The sequence below is a fragment of the Lepidochelys kempii genome, chromosome 3 (assembly GCF_965140265.1).
Source record: "Lepidochelys kempii isolate rLepKem1 chromosome 3, rLepKem1.hap2, whole genome shotgun sequence".
In the NCBI taxonomy this organism is placed as follows: Eukaryota; Metazoa; Chordata; order Testudines; family Cheloniidae; genus Lepidochelys; species Lepidochelys kempii.
The window spans coordinates 113,379,531-113,390,658 of record NC_133258.1 but is presented as its reverse complement, the minus strand read 5'-3'; the positions used below and the strand labels follow the sequence as shown (position 1 = coordinate 113,390,658).

Sequence of the window (11,128 nt, the reverse complement as noted above, 5' to 3'; positions counted from 1 at the left end):
AACGAGGAGCTGTGGGGCGGTGCTTGCATAGAGGGGCAGCACACAGAGCTACATACCTCCCCCCACAGAGGCTGCAGGGATGCGTTGGCCCCTTCAGGGAGCAGCATGGGGCTGGGGTAGCAGGAAGTCTGCCTTAGTAGCAGCCACGCCACGTTGCGCTGTTGACCAGGAGCTGCTGGAGGTAAGTGATGCCCAGCAGGAGGCCACGCCCTAGCCCTGAGCCCCTTCCCGGAGCCAGCACCCTGAAACCCCTCCTGGACCCCAAGCCCCAGTCCTGAGCCCCTCTCAGAGCCAGTACCCTGTATCCCCCCTGCACCCCAACACTTCCCCAGCCTGGAGTGCCCTCCTGCACCCAAACTCCCTCCCAGAGCTTGCACTCCTCAAGCCCTCCTGCACCCCACCTCCCTGCCCCAGGCTCAGCCCAGAGACCTCTTCCACATTGCGACCCCTTCAGCCCCAGCCCAGAGCCTGCATCACTCCTTTGACATACTTGAGAGTGTTCTGAATGCAGATATGGCAGCTGTGGCTGATTATTATTGGTGGTGATGCCTTATAACAAGTAGAAGTAAGAGTGTGTTGAGTGCCTTCCACTTACATCATGCAAAAGCAGGCAGAGATGAATGTAGTTCTCAATGGTCAGAGACCAAAGCATGATTCACACACGGTCAATCTTGGCATCACATTGGATAGAACTTTCACATATTGTTACCATCTTACAAAGACAGCAACTAAAGTCAAAACGTGCTACAATCTGCTCAGGAAAGTGGCCAGAACGACATGGGGTGCCAACGCCCATATGTTACACACTTCAGCTTTTCAGAGTAGCAGCCGTGTTAGTCTGTATTCGCAAAAAGAAAAGGAGTACTTGTGGCACCTTAGAGACTAACAATATGCTCAAATAAATTTGTTAGTCTCCAAGGTACTTCAGCCTTGACCCTCAGTTATTCAGAGGTGAAGGGGCTTGCTTGTCTCATGCAAAGATGATCAACGTATAACTTAATTGTACCTATCATTTCAGGCATATTTACATCTACTTTTCTACCATGGTTAAGGATATGATTTGGTCACAATTCTGTAACTGTACTGGTCTGCTTCGGCTGGAGCCAAAGCCGTATGCCCTCCTCACAGCTATGGCAGGAGCTGGGGCTGTGTCCTGCCCATTGCTGTGGCTGGAGCTGGGGCCTGGGCGTTCCTAACCAGCGGCTTCAGCTGGGGCTGGAGACAGGGTTGTGCTCCCGCCACTCCCCATAGCTGTGGCCAGGGCTCGAGCAGGGCTGTGTGCCCCCACCCAACCCTGCGTCTGGGCCCGAAGCTGTGTGCCCCTGTCCTGTGTCGTTGGTTGAGGCTGTGCGCCCCTAACCCTTGGCTTCAGCTGGAGCCGGGTGCCCCCTGTTTCAGTGGGGCTATCAGTCCCCCTTGCAGTAGGACTTGGGCTCTCAGTCTCCGCCATGGAGCTCCAGCTGTTCCCCCCCCTCACCCCGGTTATTCATGACTTTAACTAAGGACAAGTCATGGCTCCCATTAATTTTTCTGTACTATGAAGACCTGTAACTTTTACTAAAATAACCATGACAAAATCTTAACCTTAACCATAGTTACCAGTGCTCTGCAATACTGCTGCGGCCAGTGCTCTGCAATATTGCTGCGGCCAGTGTTGGTAGAGAGGAAAGCGTAGCAAAACTCATGACAAAATTGCAAAATATGCCACTTCTCTATTGTTCATTAAAAACTTGTTTAATCCACCATATGGCCGTCTGCCCTCATGCTGCCAGCTGTGAACGAGTGTGGGGTGAGGGATGTACAGGAGAGGACGCGTGAGGAACTTCACAGTCCGCAGAGAAAGTGACATATAGTTATCTTGCTTCGGACCCCACTCAATGCCAACCCGGGTTTGATTTACTACCAAGGCAATGGAGCCTTCTGAACCGGTTTCGTATGAGGCATGGAATTTGCGCCGCAGCGGAATTTCAGTGGCGCGTGACAGACAGGTGACTGTGTCAGTGTGGGCAGCCACAAACCGTGACACGCAGGGGTGAGCACTGCAAAATGACTCCGCTCCCCGGAGGCCTTCCTGCCCGGAACCCCGCTGATAAGAACGCCGCCGCCCTGGCCTGGCTACATCAGATTATTCTGCATGCACCAAATAACTCTGCACTCAGAAGTGGGGGCGGCTGGGAGGGGAGCGGGATCCTCGGGTATCAGCCAACCAGAAACGGCGCCTTCCCTGAGTGGGGGGGGGCGCAGTTGTGCTACGGGCCGCGGCCAGAGCCAGGACGAGGGCGCGCGTGAAGCGCTCGCGGCCCGGCCCGGCCCGGAATGCTGACTCCGAACTACTCACATTCCAATCCAGAGGGGCGGGGGGAGCAGCAGGGAATACGCGCAAAGGTGGCCGGGAACTGCCCATATCCGGGAAACCGCCTGCGCCAGGCCCACCGAGACCATGGCGGCCCGGAACTGAGCCCCACGGGGGGTGGGGGAGGGGACGAGCCGCCACCAGCGCCGGGGACCCGAACGGCGCCGCCGCCGCCGCCCCACGGGCGGAGCCCAGTGCCGCACGCAGCGCGCCGCACCGCGCAACAGGCGTGGGCCCGGGGCAACGCCGCCGCCTCGTCCCCGCAGGTAGGTCCGGCTCCGCTGAGCGCCCTCGCCCCGCTCTGCCCCGGGAGGGGAGCGCGGCCAGGGGGATCCCGTGCCCGGGCTGGAGGCGAGTCCGGACCGCGCCTCGGGCGTGAACGTGACCCGCCGGCCCCGGCCGCCGCCTCTCGGCACGGTGGGGGGCGCTGCCCCGCGAGCGAGTGGAGACAATAACAGCTCCTCCCCCGCCCCTGCCCTCGGGAGGCGCGATGGGGGTTGCTCCCGGCTCCCCGCCTGGCTCACGCCGTTTGCAGCTCTCTGCCCGGCTGCTGCATCTCTCCCCCACCCCACCAGCTCCTGCTCAGATCTCTTCGCCCCGGTAGAGCATTTTGTGCCTGGGGGAGATTCACCATCATCCATCTCTCCGGCTGGGGTTCCCCGTCTGCTGCCTCGGCGCCTCGCCTTAGCTGCTCTGGGGAGGGGCCGGGCGGCGCCGACTGGAATCCAGTTTGTGCCCCGGGGTGGGCACGGGCTGGGGTCTCTGCCTCTCTGGGCGCTCCTCTCCTGCAGCTGGAGTTTTGGTGTATTTAAGTCCTGGATTAAATTTTGAAACGTTTCCCCTCGTTCCTGCAAAATAAAGATAGGGGCGAAAGGGGCAGGGTAGTTGAAAGCGTGTGTGTGCAACTGATTCGAGACCCCAATCTATTAATCTTTGAGGACTGTGGGGTTGGGATGACACCGGGCTAAGGAGGAGACACTGGATGAGGGATTATTCCCTGTACATGATGCTCCCATTTGGCCTCTTCAGCTGTTACTGGCACTAACCTCTGCTTCAAATAATTTGTTATATGAAAGTAGGTCAGCTTTGGCTAGCATACTTTCATTTAAGTGAAACCTAGTTTAACTTATTTATCTGTTGGTGTCCCAGGAACATCCCACCATTATAGTGATTTAAATTTGGTGGATGTTCACATTAGTCCAAGTGCCATCTCCAAGTACCCAGCTGTCACAGATAAGGGAGAATCTGATATTTTGACAGATGGTATTTATGCTGCTCTGAATTTTTGTATATAGGTTGAAAACTAAATTGGTCCCATGTCCGGTACTTGCTATAAATCTGTGGTCTATGCCAAAATACAGTGCTGATGTGAGGGATCAGATGTTCCAGTATCTTGCAAATCACCAGGATTAGAAACAAAAGCTGTTAACCATTGTAATACAGTATGGAAGAGGACATCATGAGAACATAGGAATGGCCATACTGGCTCAGATTAATGGTCCATGTAGCCCAGTATCCTGGCTTCCAACAGTGGCTGGTGCCAGAGGCTTCAGAGTAAATGAAGGGAACAGGGCAATTATCAATTGATCCCTTGTCATCCAGTCCCAACTTCTGGCAGTCAGAGGCTTAGGGACACCCAGAATATGGGAGTTACGTCCCTGACCATCTTACTAATAGCTATTGATGGACCTGTCCTCCATGAATTTATCTAATTATTTTTTAACCCAGTTATGCTTTTGACCTTCACAAGATTCCCTGGCAATGAGTTCCACAGGTTGACTGCATTGTGTGAAATAGTACTTCCTTATGTTTGTGTTAAACCTGCTGCCTATTTCATTGGGTGACCCCTGGTTCTAGTGTTATGTGAAGGGATAAATAACACTTCCTTCTTTGTTATCTCCATACCATTTGTGATTTTTTTCCTTTATCATATATCTGTCTTCTAAACTAAATAGTTACAGTCTTTTTAATCTCTCTTCATATGGAAGCTGTTCCATACCCCCCCTAATAATTTTTGTTACTTTTCTTTGTACTTTTTCAAATTCTAATACATTTTTTTTTGAGATGGGGCAACCAGAACTGCACGCAGTGTTCAAGGAGTGGGCGTACCATGGGTTTATACAGTGGCATTATGATGTTTTCTGTCGTATTTTCTGACTGTTCCCTAATGGTTCCGAAGATATTAGCTTTTTTGACTGTTGCTGTACATTGAACAGTGTTTTCAGAGAATTGTCCATGATGACTCCAAGAGCTCTTTCTTGTGTGGTAACAGCTAACTGAGACCCTATAATTTTTTATGTGTAGTTGGGATTATGTTTTCTAATGCACATTCAATGTTGCCAAAGTAATGCAAAGTAATTTCATATGCAGTATCCCATTCATTTGTAGCCCTGGCGTTCCATGAGATGCTGCACCTTTAAAATTGCTTTATTCTAATTACCATAATACCTCTCTGTCATGCCAATTCCAGTGTGATTTTAGTGGCTACTGTCCTCATAGCTTCTAGGATCACTTCTGTACACTATGTGAAAACAACTAAGAATTTCAGCTTTTAAATAAGTGTAAAGAATTGATCTCTAACATGATAGTCTTGATTGAGAAATTTGGACTGGTTAAATTGTTTAGAAGTGAAGCGTGGAAGGAGAAATGAGAGTTTATTCCAATTACAGTTTTTAAGGATTGGGTGTTATATAACTTATTTAAATGTTGTTGCTGTTATGAAATATTAACTATGTACAACTTTGTGATAGTTTTATAAAACCTTAAACTATAATATTTTTATGTCTCCAATGGTTCCCTTTCCCAGTGAAGTCTGAAAGGCCTTACACGCTACTGTCAGAAGCTGCAAGTGTTTACGCTCTCAAATTGAGCTACAACTACCTAAATTATCAGACTTTCTCTTCCCAGCTCTCAAGTTGGATATTTTCTTGGCTTAAACAACATCCATTTTTAGGGTCCAATATTTTGTGAAATACAGGGAATAGAAGCACTATGGCAGATCAGTACAGATATTTCTAGGACCAATAAACATATTCTGAGAATTTGGCCTGGAAAGTAAGAAACCTGTTATCCTGGTTTTTGTCTCCTTAAAAGGAAAGAAGGGGCAAACTGATGCAGCTTCATTTGAGAAGTAGAGATAGATGCAGCTGAAAATGTACTGATGGACAATGTTTACAGACTTGCAAGTGGGGCCATCATCAGTTCTTCAGGTACAGGGAGAAGTTATTGTCCCCTGGCTAATGTGCAAGACGAAGGGAGTGGTGTTGACCACCTAGCAAAGCCTTTTTTACTTCTAAAGTGGGTGTGTAAATTCCTTGTTTGTGAAATGTGATGAATTGACAGCCTTGGGGTTTGAGGTTCCCTGTACATAAAACAGGTATATCTCAGTCTGTGACAATACTTGCTTCCTCATACTTCCCTAATATGGAGGGACAATCTCAGCTGAGGAACCAACTCAATTTGGTTTCAAAGCAATTCAGTTTTCAAGCCCATTGGTCTTTGGACTGTCTTGCTGAAACCACCAAGAAAACAATAAATTATATGTAACACTTATTACATAGCATTCCTTGTCTGAGGATGTCAAAGCAGTTTACAAAGGAAGGCAAGTATAATTATCTCCATTTTATTGGGGAAAATTAACACACAAAGTTAAGTGGTTTGCCAAAGGCCACATAAGTAACTCTCAGAATAGAATCCACGTCTCCTTACTCCCAGTTAAGTGCCCTATCCACTTGACCACAGAGCCCTTCAAGGGTGGAATGTCTGTTTGGCTTAGGTATTTAAAAGATGCCTTATCCCTTAGATATCTAAGCACCAAACAATATTATGGAAAACCGTAAGAGTGCAAAGCAACTTTTTTCCTCCTCACAGTCCCCTTTTCCCCATAATTATCGGGGTATGCAAATTTATATAGGAAAATTCCTCCACTAGGCATTGTTCCTTGGAAAATATGTAGTCAGATTAAATTGTAATGGTTGTCTCTCTATCACAGTGTGGACTGACAAACTCATTTTAAGTAGCTTACATAATAGTGGTCAGATAATAATTGCTTCTGGGTGCTACAAGCTTCAGCTGAATTCTGATCAGTAACCTAAACGTTCTGTTACTAATCTTCTGAGCCATCTAGTCTTAAAGATAATTTTGAATGGGGTCTTGGATACATTTACACCTTCTGAGTACCTTCTTCCTTGATGAAAAACTTCCTTCTCCATCATGTTGGCCAAGCAAGAACAAATCCCACTTAGAATTGGCAATAAGTTACCCTAGCCTTCACCTTTCTTTGGGACACATGTCTTTATTCAGACGCTCTCATTGAAGTTACATTTCACACATTAAAAGAAATAGAAAATAAAGACTAAAACTAAGTAAAGAACAAAAATCTAAGCATCTAATTTATCTAAGCATAATTATTTTCAACAGTCTTTTTAATAACTCATTGCATACTTTCTGCTTTATCATATTTCACTTCAACTACTTCTGACTTTTTGAAATTTTTAATGTTAAAGTTGCAGTTAACTTTTACATTTCCTGATTTTAAGAGTTTATGGTTGTACAGGAAAGCTTAACTATGTCCCCTTGCCTATAGGGATTATAACTCTTTATATAATCCTATACTATTTATACATGTATTTTTTTTTACAATTTATATTCTAACACATAGCATCTTGTAATATTTTATATATGCCTGACAGTCTCTGGAAGTATATACCTGAAGATTTCTGCCTTATTCACTGAGTAGCATAAAAGAGCACATTACAAGACTACAAAAAAAAAATGATTATATATTGTATTAAAATAGCATGAACAACTGGAGGTTTATGACATGAGAGAGATCATAAAAATGAAAACTGGATTGAGAGACAGAGTAATTTGTTATGCAGACTATTTAAAAGTACTTGTATACCCCAGTTTAACTCAAATGCCTGATAAGGAGGAGCTGCCTGCTGGGAGCATGAAGCTGGGCCCCCCATGGGCTGCTGGCACCGAGAAGGGGGAGGTGACCCACGGGAAGGAGCACTATCGTTCTCTGTAGTGGAGTCAGAGCTGTCCCCTCTGAATGTAACGCACAGAGGCAGGTTTGCTTCTCCATCCCCTAACCCTCATTGCTGGGCCTTGGGGGTGTGTCATCCCAGCTGGTGTCTGGCAGCCCCAGGAAGATTCCTGGCGAAGTGCCCTCCAGGGGGCAGGAGGGCTGCCTCTCTCTGTACTGCACTCCAGTGCCTGGGGTTGACTGCCTGTGCTGCCTTTGAATCCTCTGCTGCTGTTTGATGCACCTGTGGCTTGGGTGATTCCCTTGCTTTGCTGGCTCCAGTCCAAAGGAAAAGCCCAGCGGGCTGCCCGCAGGGCGCAGCCTCAACGTGAAATCTTTCTGCTTTTGTGCCTGTTGCACCTGCTACCTCCTGAGGCCTGGACCCACAGGGTGCCACAGGCTTGTGGCTTGTGCATGTGAGGAAGTTTTTGCCTGCTAAGGGAGCAGGGTTAGTCAGGAGGCCACCCGGGCAGACCTCACTCCCCTTGAAAAGTGACAGCAAGGAAGGCTTAAAGACAGACTCAGGTACTGCAGATGCTCCTGGCTCCCCAGGCGGAGGCGTTCTCACCCCCTTGGCTTAGCTGCCAGCTGGCCCCAAGTGGGGCTGCAGCGCAGGGCTTGTTCTGTGTCCCCAGTGCAAACCCAGGAGTTCTGGGCTTGTGTGCAAATGAGATTAAAAGAGCCGTTTGGCTTGGTTTTAGTAATTTAAAAAAAACAAAAAACAAAGGCTTTTGTCTACATCCTGTCCCTTTAACTTAGGGATGAGAGAGTGCCTTTTCCATGTGTTTGGGTCTTCCAAGGAAAGCATCCAGCAAAACTATATAGAGAATGTTTGGCATTGTCGATATTTCTAAGGTGGTAAAAAAGCAGAAACTTTTTTGGGCAGTCACAATGGGGCACTTTCAGGCCACCTTAACATGTAATAAAGAAATAGGGGATTTGTGCCCTTTTTTTCTTCAGGTTGCCTATAAAGGAAAAAGGAAGACATCACAAGAATGCCCTATTCCTTGCACCTTACATTATTGGTAGGATGGAGTTCCTTTCCTGGGAAGCCTTAGGAGCTGCATGGGTTTTACTTTATAAGATACATGCTGAGTGAAGCAGAGGTCCATTGTGTTTCTGCACACCTCTGCTTGTCTTGTTCCACCACCTCAAACTTTTTACGACATAAGTTAATCAATATGGTCTTCCTTAGCTGTGCACGCCTTATGAGCTTGGTTTAAAAGCTTACTCTGTGTATACAGTGTAATTTGTTTCCTTAATGAGTCAAAATCCCATCAAAACAAAAAACTTTTACAACAACATTCAAAGGCATCTCCCATTGAGGATTATTTCCATGCCATATTTCATGATTCTACCCACAGTGAGTTTTATGTTAGTTAACTTTAAATTAAAATATTTTTACAATAGGAAAACCTTTCTTTGGATTTATTTACTCAGACTCTCTTCCTCTCCCCCGATTCTCCTCATCCCCCAAATGGCTGAATCTGTGACAATGACCAGGCATGGGAGAATTTAGGGATGACACTTGTAGAAGTTTAAAAGCGCCTGAAAACAGGGCTGGAATGGAAATGGCATAGGAAACTACTGAAGCTGTCACTAGTGAGAAAAATGCAAGCAAATGTTTGGTTTTATGCACAAGGTGGGTAAAATCAATGGTTAAGATCCTACTGCAGAACTAAAAACTAGTTAACCTGTTTTTAAGAGGTGCTGAGCATCCACAGCAGTGGGAGCCACAAGTATTTGGCACTTCTAACACTCCTCTCCCCCCTCAGCTGTAATGCTTGTAAGAGAAACATATATGTCTACCCCATAATTAGGAGATCTGAAATAGTTTTCTGTAAATATAGTAATTTTACTGTTAGTTACTTTTTGTGAAGTTTTAAGAATATTTCATCACATTCCCCCTGACAAGAAGTGATGGAGGAGGAAAGATTACAACACTTGGAACAGTTTACCTAGGGACGTAGTGAATTCTTCATTGCATGCAATATTTAAATCAGGACTGTATATCTTTCTAAAAGGAGATACTATGGTTCTAACAAAAGTTATGGACTGGGTGTAGAATTTGTTGGATGAAGTTTTGGCCTCTGTTACGCAGGATGACAGATTAGATGATCCTAATGGTCCCTTCTGACCTTAAAATCTATGACTAACATAAAATAAATGACTAGAATCATTAAAGTTTGTATGTTATGTAGGTTGTTTTTAATTCACAGCCTTATTAGTGTCACCATCCTTCCTCTCCCATTGTTTTCTTCCCCAACTTGTTAGTTTGATACCAATTTTTGTCATGTCAGACCTGTACACAGCAGACTATTTTTACTTGATTTTGTAAGGCATTCATTTGGAAGCTTAAAAAAGAATGACTTATTTACATTTTTCTCTTATATTTAGGCATATGTTGTGCCTTATAAAGAGGGTGTAAGAAAGGTGGTATCAGAATCAACTTGTGTGATTTGCCTAGGCATGCAGAAGTACAATTCTTTAATTCAAACCAAAATATAAACTCTTGTTAAAATTTTGATGGACAAGTATATGTAATGAGAACTAGTAGCTTTATCATTTTGTATAGAACACTGAGAAAAATGTTTCTTTTGAAACAGTTTACCTTATTGAGTTCACTTTTGCCAATTTAAATACATTTCAGTTTTTCTGATATGCTAAAAGCACACAATCTGTTGCACTGAAGTTCTTACAATATCACCCACTTGGCAGACTATTTGAAATTGTTTGCAGAGTCGTAGCCGTGTTGGTCCCAGGATATTAGAGAGACAAGGTGGGTAAGGTAATATCTTTTATTAGACCAACTTCTATTGGTGAGAGAGACAAGCTTTCAAGCTTACAAAGCGCTCTTCTGTGTCCCACTTCTGTTGAAGCAAAGCTGATATCAGACATCTGCATTTAGCTAGGAAATTGAAGCAGATGATATTTATAAAAAATCTGTTTTATGATTAAATTCCGTAGTGTCCTTAAAAATAAAATGAAAGGTGGGAGGAATGGTGGGGAACAAACTCCAGTGCGTTGATGTGATGGAGAGCTGAATGACTTGATCCAAGGTATCACAGTGAGTAGGAGTAGAGCAGGAAACAGGATCAAGGAGCCCTCCATTCTTTGTCCATTAGATCACTTTTTTTTTTATGTGTAGATCTTTGATAATCCTTCAGTTGTGGTAATATGATATTTCAAATAGTAGCACAGAAAAGCAACCTGTTAGGACAGTGATCAGGATAAACTACTGTAGAGGAAAATAAACTATGTATTTTTTTCCCCTCTCTTGTCTTCTAGGTGAGATTAAATTCAAGGACGTTTCAGGACTTAAACATTTGGGCCATAGTTTAAAATGACTGAGGCATGCAGTTAATTTTTGTAGCAGATACCAAGGACTCTTTCGAAGATTATAGTTAAGTTTGCAGTTAACTGATGGCTGTACACTCCCTGCTTGAAAAAAAATCAGCAGTGTTTATCACTGTCAATAATTGTAAGACAAGTTTACTCCCTAGGTTTGATAAGCCTGTTTTCGATCCCTCCCAGCTTCGGGATCTTTAGACTTGAGAGGCAACTAAAACATTGTTTACTAGTTAAATGTTGCCAGGCCAAAATAGTTTTTAATTTAGAATGGTTAAAGACTGCATGAATGATAAGTTGCATATGATGAATTTAGTAAATATGGAAGAAATGATATATGTATGCCCTGCAAATTGCAACCTTTTCACTGCATGTGTAACTTGAATTTTCTTTTTGTT

The 11,128-nt window shown here is 44.9% G+C and overlaps 1 protein-coding gene across 11 annotated transcripts in view; it reads left to right on the top strand.

Annotated features, from left to right (window-relative positions):
- Window positions 1–2,217: 2,217 nt before the first annotated feature.
- LATS1 (large tumor suppressor kinase 1) overlaps window positions 2,218–11,128 on the top strand; it is a 41,108-nt gene continuing 32,197 nt past the window's right edge. For 2 of the 11 annotated variants that reach the window (XR_012158080.1, XM_073337626.1), the window contains exons 1-3: window positions 2,218–2,619; window positions 8,823–9,024; window positions 10,671–10,785. The gene's annotated coding sequence lies outside the window, so the exon portion shown is untranslated. Of the gene's footprint in view, window positions 2,620–5,446; window positions 5,563–5,615; window positions 5,655–8,822; window positions 9,025–10,670; window positions 10,786–11,128 lie in introns of those variants that run through there. The other 9 variants (XM_073337617.1, XM_073337625.1, XM_073337619.1 and 6 more) reach the window with 8 other exon arrangements.